The following is a 9214-nucleotide window of genomic DNA, read 5'->3' on the forward strand; positions in this document are numbered from 1 at the left end:
GTTTGTGTATACATTATTTGGTCTGCAATGTCGTACACATATGCATGTACATATTGTTACAAAAGTAGTATTAAGTTGTTTTTGTATTGCTATATGCATCCCTTATTATGAACAATAGCTGTAGGTATATGGAATAGCATTTTTCTTGTTGTAGACATCTGGCGCCGCGGCTGTCTGCTTGCGTCTGGCATCAGCGAGAAGTGCGTGGCTATATAAGCCGTGGCAGCGCCAACGTAATCAACCAGAGCTAAGAGTAAACTGCTATAGTGTAGACGAGTTGTAAAATAAAGAGTTGTTGAATTAAATTAAACAGTTATTGGTTTTATTTGTCAATCCAGAGATACGAACCCAGTAAAGTAAAACTAGCAAAGAGTAAATTCGCAACAATTGGTGTCAGAAGTGGGATTGTCAAATAATCCAAATTCAAGATGGTTAAATTCGGAGAATTAAGAATTCAGCAATTAAAAAAGGAACTGGAGGAGCGTAATTTGCCGATAAGCGGGCAAAAGGCGGATCTGCAGGCACGACTACGTGAAGCAATGGAAGCGGATGGAATTAATGTGGACGAGTTCGAATTTGATGGGCCAGGAACTTCTACAAAGGTAGAAGAAAAAGTAGAAGAACAACGAACATCATCAAGTGTAGACACGAACATGCTAGCCACTAGCTATTAAGCAAATAGCAGAAAATGCAGTGCAAACAGAAAATCGTCTGGCACAGCAAATAGCTGAAATCCTGCCTTACACAACAAATGACTGAAAATAATACGCAGTTAGAAAAGCGTTTGGTTCAACAGATTACGGAAAATACTACACAACTACAAAAACAAGTGCAAGAGAAATTTTCAAAATTTGAAGACGAATTAAGCACTTTAAAAAATGACGAAGAAAATTTAAAATCAGAAGTTCTTCAATTAAGTAATCGTGTGCGACTACTGCAACTGCATGGCCCTGCACCATCAACAAATAATCCAAGATTGAAGTATTCCATTTCAAATTTTCAAACTTCAGTTTGAAAAGGCAGCAATGGCCAATAACTGGAATGCAGCGGACAAAGTGGCGTCCTTGTTTGTATCATTGAAAGGGCCTGCGGCAGAAATCCTTCAGACTATTCCAGACTGTGAACGGGACAACTATGAGGCATTGATGAGTGCGATAGAAAGACGATATGGTAGTGAGCACCGGAAACAAATATACCAGATCGAACTGCAAAATAGGGGTCAGAAGATGAACGAGTCATTGCAAGAGTTCGCAACTGAAATAGAACGACTGGCTCATTTGGCAAATGCAGATGCACCTGTGGATTACATTGAGAGGGTAAAAATTCAATGTTTCATAAATGGAATTCGTGATGTGGACACCAAACGCGTCACATATGCATTGTCAAAAAGAACGTTTGCTGAAACAGTTTCGCACGCCCTCACACAGGAAACAGCTTCGCTTCTAAGTAAACCAGCACACAAAGTACAAAGAGTTGAAATGGAACAACCGGCGCTGATGGAAGAAATATTGAAGACTCTGAAGACAATTGCTGCACCGCGAGTAAATACAACAGGCAGATGTTTCAACTTGCCCGAAATTGCAATATAAAAGTAAACCCATCAAAACGGAAACAACCAACAGATAACGAGGACGGAGCATCCACATCTCACAAGTCGTTAAACTAAAACGGAACAGTTCAAAGGGGCGTGAGCAGGTTCCCACAACTATTTGCCCCGCCATCTCGATATCACAAATAGGTCGCCACGACAACAATCTTACTATCAACGGTTTGGATACTGGTGCCACACATTCAATTATCCGACCGGATGTGGTGAGAGGAACGGTTGAACCATTAGTCAGTTGCAAGCTTCGAACGGCCACCGGAGAGGAAGCAACTGTTGCGGGAAAAGTGTTTTGCGAAGTCATGATTGGTACCCTGGAAGTTAATCACACCTGCATCGTAGCAGAAATCACGGATGAAATTATAATGGGAGTAGATTTCATGATTGATCACGGGGTTACTTTGGATTTAAACAAGCAAATGCTGTTTTGCCAGAACATGGAGATGCCTATAAACACCGGATATGTGACCAACGTTGAAAGTAAGAGGGTGATTGTTGATGATAATCAGAGTATTCCACCAAAATCTGAGGCGATAGTATGGGCTAAAGCGAATGGAGGAGGTGGGACTGAAGAATTGTGGATTGTGGAACCAACAAAAATAGATACACCCATATTGGTAGGAAGAACGCTTGTGAAAACTAGAGAAGACGCTACCATTCCGGTCAGAGTAGTGAATGAATTCAACACGCCTATAAGTCTGAAGAAAGGAGCAGTAATTGGACAGTGCCAGAATATAAGTGCAATAGCACGATGCGAACGGTCACAACAGAAGCCTACTATTGAGCCACAGCAGATAAGTCCTACACTCCTAAATAATTTGCTGAACGAACTGCATGGAAATGAAAAATTAAAAGCAGAAAAACTATTAGAAAAATACGCATCTACATTTGGAAACGAAGGAAACACAGGAAGAACCGGCATTGTCAAACATCGCATAAATACTGGAGACGCTAAGCCAATCCGACAAGCTCCGCGTAGGGTTCCACTAGCAAAACGTGAGGATGCTAACAAAATTATAGAAGACATGCACAAAAACGGTGTAATCGAACCTTCAATAAGTCCATGGAGCTCATCTATCGTCTTAGTTAAAAAGAAAGATGGTAGCACTCGTTTCTGCGTAGATTATAGGAAGTTGAATGATGTCACAAAGAAAGACAGTTATCCTCTACCGAGAATCGACGATACATTAGACACCTTGTCTGGAGCGAAATGGTTTTCTACATTAGATCTACAAAGTGGATATTGGCAAGTCGAGATTGATGAATGTGACCGTGAAAAGACCGCTTTCAGTATGGGCGACGGGTTATGGGAATTCTCTGTGATGCCATTTAGGTTATTTAATGCGCCTGCAACGTTCGAGCGACTGATGGAACATGTGTTAAAAGGACTCAACTGGAAGACATGTTTGGTGTATCTTGATGACATTATCATCGTGGGAAAAAGTTTTGATGATCATCTGAAAAATCTAGAGGAAGTCTTTCAGCGAATACCATCAGCCGGATTACGCTTGAATCCCAAAAAGTGTTCATTATGGAAGAAGCAGGTCACATATCTCGGACATAAAGTGTCAACTGAGGGGATTCACACCGAGGAAGGAAAAATAAAAGCAGTTAAAGATTGGCATCGACCCACCAACATACATGAACTGCACAGCTTCCTCGGCTTATGCACGTATTACCGCCGTTTTGTACCTGGATTTGCGAACGTGGCTAGAAGTTTACATGATTTAACAAAGAAGAATCGCCCGTTTGTATGGCAGTTGGAACAAGAAAAAGCGTTTGAGCAGCTTAAAGAACTACTTCGTACGGCAGCAATGTTAGCTTATCCAATACCTGGAAAGAAATTCATCCTGGATACAGATGCGAGCGCTTATGGAATTATAGGTGTCCTATCTCAGCTCATCGACGGGCAAGAAAGAGTAATTAGGTATTACAGCAGAGTGCTCGGGAAACCAGAGAAAAACTACTGTGTGACGCGAAAAGAACTACTAGCTGTGGTGGCATGTGTAAAACATTTCCACAAGTATTTGTATGGACAACGATTCTTGCTGAGGACTGATCATGCAGCATTAAAATGGTTATTACAGTTTAAGAATCCGGAAGGCCAAATTGCACGATGGATCGAAAGATTACAGAATTACGACTTCGAAACAGAACACCGAAAGGGGATTCACCACAAAAATGCGGATGCATTATCACGTCGCCCTTGTCCACTGGATTGTAAACATTGCTCCAAATCAGAAGGAAAAGAAGGTATAATCGACGTGCGATTACTGAATATAGAACCTGAAGATGATTGGACTCCTCACCGCATCAGAATCAATTAGCTGGAGAACCCTGATCTTGCAAAGCTGATAATAGCCAAAGAAAATGGGGTACGACCACCAAAGGAACAAATAAGTAGCGAGAGTCCAACGGCAAAAGCATATTGGGCCCAATGGAACAGCATAAACCTCGTTAATGGATACCTTCATCGTACCTGGGAAAGCGAAGATGGCCAACAGTCTCGTAAAGTATTGAAAGAATATCACAATGGACCTAGTGGAGGGCACCTTGGAATTACAAAAACTATAGAGAAGATTAAACAACGGTTCTACTGGATCGGTTGTCGAGATTCCATAGCAGAATGGATAAGTAATTGCGTAGAGTGCATGGCAGCTAAAGGCCCTAAAGCCAAAAGTCGCGGTAGGCTGCAACAGTACAACGTGGGATCACCATTTGAACGAGTCGCAATGGATGTTGCAGGTCCGTTCCCAACCAGTACGTCCGGAAACAAATATGTACTGGTTGTCATGGACTATTTCAGTAAATGGCCAGAAGTGTATGCCATACCAAACCAAGAAGTGCAGACAGTAGCCGAAGCGTTTGTAGAAAATTGGATAACGAGGTTCGGAGTGCCCGTCGAATTACACTCAGATCAAGGCAGGAATTTCGAATCTTCCATTTTCCAAGAAGTCTGTACATTATTGGGCATCCACAAGACACGGACAACAGCGTTACATCCACAATCAGATGGGATGGTAGAGAGATTCAACCGAACGCTCGAAGAACATCTGCGGAAAATCGTTGATAAAGATCAACGGAATTGGGACAAGTGCATCCAGATGTTCCTGCTGGCGTATCGTTCAGCGAAGCACGAGACAACTGGTTACACGCCAGCAAAGATTATTTTCGGATCTGATCTGCGACTCCCTGCTGATCTTAAGTTTGGAACGAATCCTACAGCTGTAAGAAATGATGGAGATTATTGCTCTGCCTTAAAGGAAAAAATTAATGAATTGCATCTAATGGTAAGGCAGCACACGCATCTGATGAGCAATAAGATGAAGGACCGGTTCGATCAAGCGGCAAATTCAAAAGGTTTTGAAGAAGGTGATCTGGTCCTGTTGTACAATCCACTTCGAAAGAAAGGCTTGTCCCCGAAATTGCAGACAGCCTGGGAAGGGCCCTATATGGTGATGAAACATGATGAAACGACTTAATGACGTGGTATACCGCATACAAAGAAATGGAAAAACACGATGTAAAATGAAAGTAGTACATTTGGAGAAGCTCGTCCCATTTGGTTCAAGAGGATTTATGCCTAATCGGGACGATTAGGCTTAAGTGGAGGGCAGTGTTACAAAAGTAGTATTAAGTTGTATTTGTATTGCTATATGCATCCCTTATTATGAACAATAGCTGTAGGTATATGGAATAGCATTTGTCTTGTTGTAGACATCTGGCGCCGCGGCTGTCTGCTTGCGTCTGGCGCCGTATAGCATTATGTTCTGGTAGTTTCCAGACGCAATATTCTAGAAGGACACGTCGGCATCAGCGAGAAGTGCGTGGCTATATAAGCCGTGGTAGCGCCAACGTAATCAACCAGTGCTAAGAGTAAACTGCTATAGTGTAGACGAGTTGTAAAATAAAGAGTTGTTGAATTAAATTAAACAGTTATTGGTTTTATTTGTCAATCCAGAGATACGAACCCAGTAAAGTAAAACTAGCAAGGAGTAAATTCGCAACAATATGTATAGAGCAGTGTTGTCCAACGTGACTGTGTGCACGTTATGCTTGTGTTGGTTATTCTAGCGTCAACTGATCGCAAAATTCTTCTTTGCTTGCCTACGAAGTTGAATACAGTAGCACAATCGTGCTTTCACAGACACTTGTCGCTACATGTTGGTGTGAGGTGTCTGACACTGTCCGTGCGCTATTGTGCGCATAGGCGGTGGACAACGCTGGTATAGAGCAATGTGCGCACACTTTTTACTGATAAATGATAACATCACGATTTGAATTTGAAGTGTATTTACATATGTATGTAATTATGTGCTAATACATATGTAGATGCGTATGAAAATTTAAATGAAATATAAATTACATACATATAATATTATTGTAATATATATATCCACATACATATGTATGTACATACATTCACATTTGTGAATTTATAATATATTATGAAACATATGAAATATTTAAAATGTAGCTCTTATTTGTATATTAACTACAAATATTACTTTGAAAATGGCATAATTTTGTGATAACGTTATCAATTTTGAAGGAATTCAGAAAAATTCGCAAAATGATATTCATATCAATTAATATGATGGCATGTAAGCATATAAAAATATAAGCAAAAGGCTTATGTCTGTAATAGCAATGCATGTTTCTGAGCATAACTTTCAATGAATGCTCAGCTCTGTTCACGCGCCACTGTTAAATATTTCTCCTTCTTAGCTAGTTATGGTGAAACACGCTCATCGCATTTTGTTAGCTTTTGACAGTTTACACGCTTGTCCGTTGTTGAACCTTCTCTATAAATATACGTTCTCTGTTAGTAGTATTAATTTTCAATTAAAAATGAGTAAAAACATATATTAATTGAGAGCTAACAGGCTTAATTCATTCTATTAAGTATTGAAAGTTCAAAAGTCAGTTGTTTTAATATACCATAAAATCATAAAAAATGATTTAAATAGTATTATCATATATTAAAAGGCCAATATATGATATTTTTTAATCTTAATAAATGTTGGGGCTTTAATTTAAATGCCCAAAAATTCTTATTTGGTTCAATCTTTCTACAATAAAAAATGATATAAAAAACACATATTTTTAGTCGCTCTCCCACTGGAATAAGTTGGGTTTCCCTTTATCCCTGCTCCTAAACATCGCATATAAAGTTGTGAATTGTGTGAAAGCCTTAAGCCCAACATCAACAAACTGATAGGACCTTATCAGTGTGGGTTTAAACCTGTAAAATCAACAACCAGATATTCACCATGCGCTATATCTTGGTAAAGACTCGTGAAAAGAGAATCGACAACATCACCTCTTCGTCGATTTCAAAGCTACTTTCGACAGCACGAAAAGGAGCTGCCTTTATGCTACGGTGTCTGAATTTGGTATCAAAAACGAATTATCCGATCAACATGAAATTTTCAGAGAATATTTTTAAGATATTACACTTAACGAAAATGCAAAAATGCAAATAATTTTTTCAAAATTCTAACTACTCCTAACCCCTTAAGAAGTATGTTATTTTTGGTATTGTTTATTAATGTTGAATCAAAAGGTTTTGTTTGCAGTTTTGGAATATCTTTACCCAAGAAGAGGATATCAATTCTTTATTAATTTCGGATTGTCATTGTCTTATTGTTATAATGCCTTGACTAGGGATTTTCATATGTATTTGTTGATTGTTATCTCATTTTAACTATGTCATTGTTTTGCTAAATAATTTGTAAAGCCAACGATTTTGAGAAGATAATTTGATTCAAACATTTTCATTTATAGTAGGTTTAAATTCACATGTTTCATTTTCTAGCTTTTAAAGCTGCTTCTTCACATGAATTATCAATCGCTGATTTCCAAGCTTAATTTTCAGGACATTAATAATGACTATCATTATAAGAAGAAGAAAAATAATGATTATCCGAGTTAGCAGAACATTTATCTAGATCTACCTGGTTTATAAGTGAATATTGATTTGAATTAAAATTCTGCTTTTATTTCTGGAATACTCTATTACCTTTGTATTTTATTGGAAATGGACTTAATTTGTATACGTTTGGCCGCTCATACGATATTAAGGAGATTTTTATGTTTATATCTAGCCGTGAATCCACAATTAAATCTTTAGCAGCCATTGATTTGTAAATTTATTTCAATTCAATTTAATTCTGATTGCTTTAAAGGTAGTATTAATAAAAAAAATTATTTGTTCATTAATTTTTTCAAAATCATTGTGAACTTCATCTGTGTGTTTCAAAAATATTGTTACGAATTTACTCTTGCTAGTTTACTTTGTTAGGTTCGTATCTCTGGATTGACAAATAAAATCAACACTGTTTAATTTAATTCAACAACTCTTTATTTCACGACTCGTCTACACTATAGCAGTTTACTCTTAGCACTGATTGATTACGTTGGCGCTGCCACGGCTTATATAGCCACGCACTTCTCGCTGATGCCGACGTGTCCTTCTAGAATATCGCGTCTGGAAATTACCAGAACATACGGCTATACGGCGCCAGACGCAAGCAGACAGTCGCGGCGCCCGACTCAGCAATTGTTTAACTAGACAAGCAGACAGTGCGGCGCCAGATGTCTATTGTTTCGACAAGCAGACAGCCGTGGCGCCAGATGTCTACAATAAGACAAATGCTATTCCATATACCTACAGCTATTGTTCATAATCAGGGATGCATATAGTAATACAAATACAACTTAATACTACTTTTTGTAACACTGCCCTCCACTAAAGCCTAATCGTCCCGATTAGGCACGAATCCTCTTGAACCAAATGGGGCGAGCCTCTCCAAATGTACTACTTTCATTTTACATCGTGCTTTCCCATTTCTTTGTATGCGGTATACCACGTCATTAAGTCGTTTCATCACCATATAGGGTCCTTCCCAGGCTGTCTGCAATTTCGGGGACAAGCCTTTCTTTCGAAGTGGATTGTACAACAGGACCAGATCACCTTCTTCAAAACCTTTTGAATTTGCCGCTTGATCGAACCGGTCCTTCATCTTATTGCTCATCAGATGCGTATGCTGTCTTACCATTAGATGCAATTCATTCATTTCTTCCTTTAAGGCGGAACAATAATCTCCATCATTTCTTCCAGCTGTAGGATTCGTACCAAACTTAAGATCAGCAGGGAGTCGCAGATCAGATCCGAAAATAATCTTTGCTGGCGTGTAACCAGTTGTCTCGTGCTTCGCTGAACGATACGCCAGCAGGAACATCTGGATGCACTTGTCCCAATTCCGTTGGTCTTTATCAACGATTTTCCGCAGATGTTCTTCGAGCGTTCGGTTGAATCTCTCTACCATCCCATCTGATTGTGGGTGTAACGCTGTTGTCCGTGTCTTGTGGATGCCCAATAATGTACAGACTTCTTGGAAAATGGAAGATTCGAAATTCCTGCCTTGATCGGAGTGCAACATCCATTGCGACTCGTTCAAATGGTGATCCCACGTTGTACTGTTGTAGCCTACCTTTAGCTGCCATGCACTCTACGCAATTACTTATCCATTCTGCTATGGAATCTCGACAACCGATCCAGTAGAACCGTTGTTTAATCTTCTCTATAGTTTTTGTTAATTCCAAGGT

General features: G+C 39.2%; 1 protein-coding gene across 1 annotated transcript in view; it reads right to left on the reverse strand.

Annotated features, from left to right (window-relative positions):
• Positions 1–8718, reverse strand: part of LOC125777683 (uncharacterized) — a 235173-nt gene extending 226455 nt beyond the window's left edge. Inside the window, exon 1 of the mRNA XM_049452869.1 lies at positions 8274–8718. The gene's annotated coding sequence lies outside the window, so the exon portion shown is untranslated. The remainder of the gene's footprint in view (positions 1–8273) is intronic.
• Between the last annotated feature and the right edge of the window lie 496 nt (positions 8719–9214).

The sequence above is a fragment of the Bactrocera dorsalis genome, chromosome 3 (assembly GCF_023373825.1).
Source record: "Bactrocera dorsalis isolate Fly_Bdor chromosome 3, ASM2337382v1, whole genome shotgun sequence".
NCBI lineage: Eukaryota > Metazoa > Arthropoda > Insecta > Diptera > Tephritidae > Bactrocera > Bactrocera dorsalis.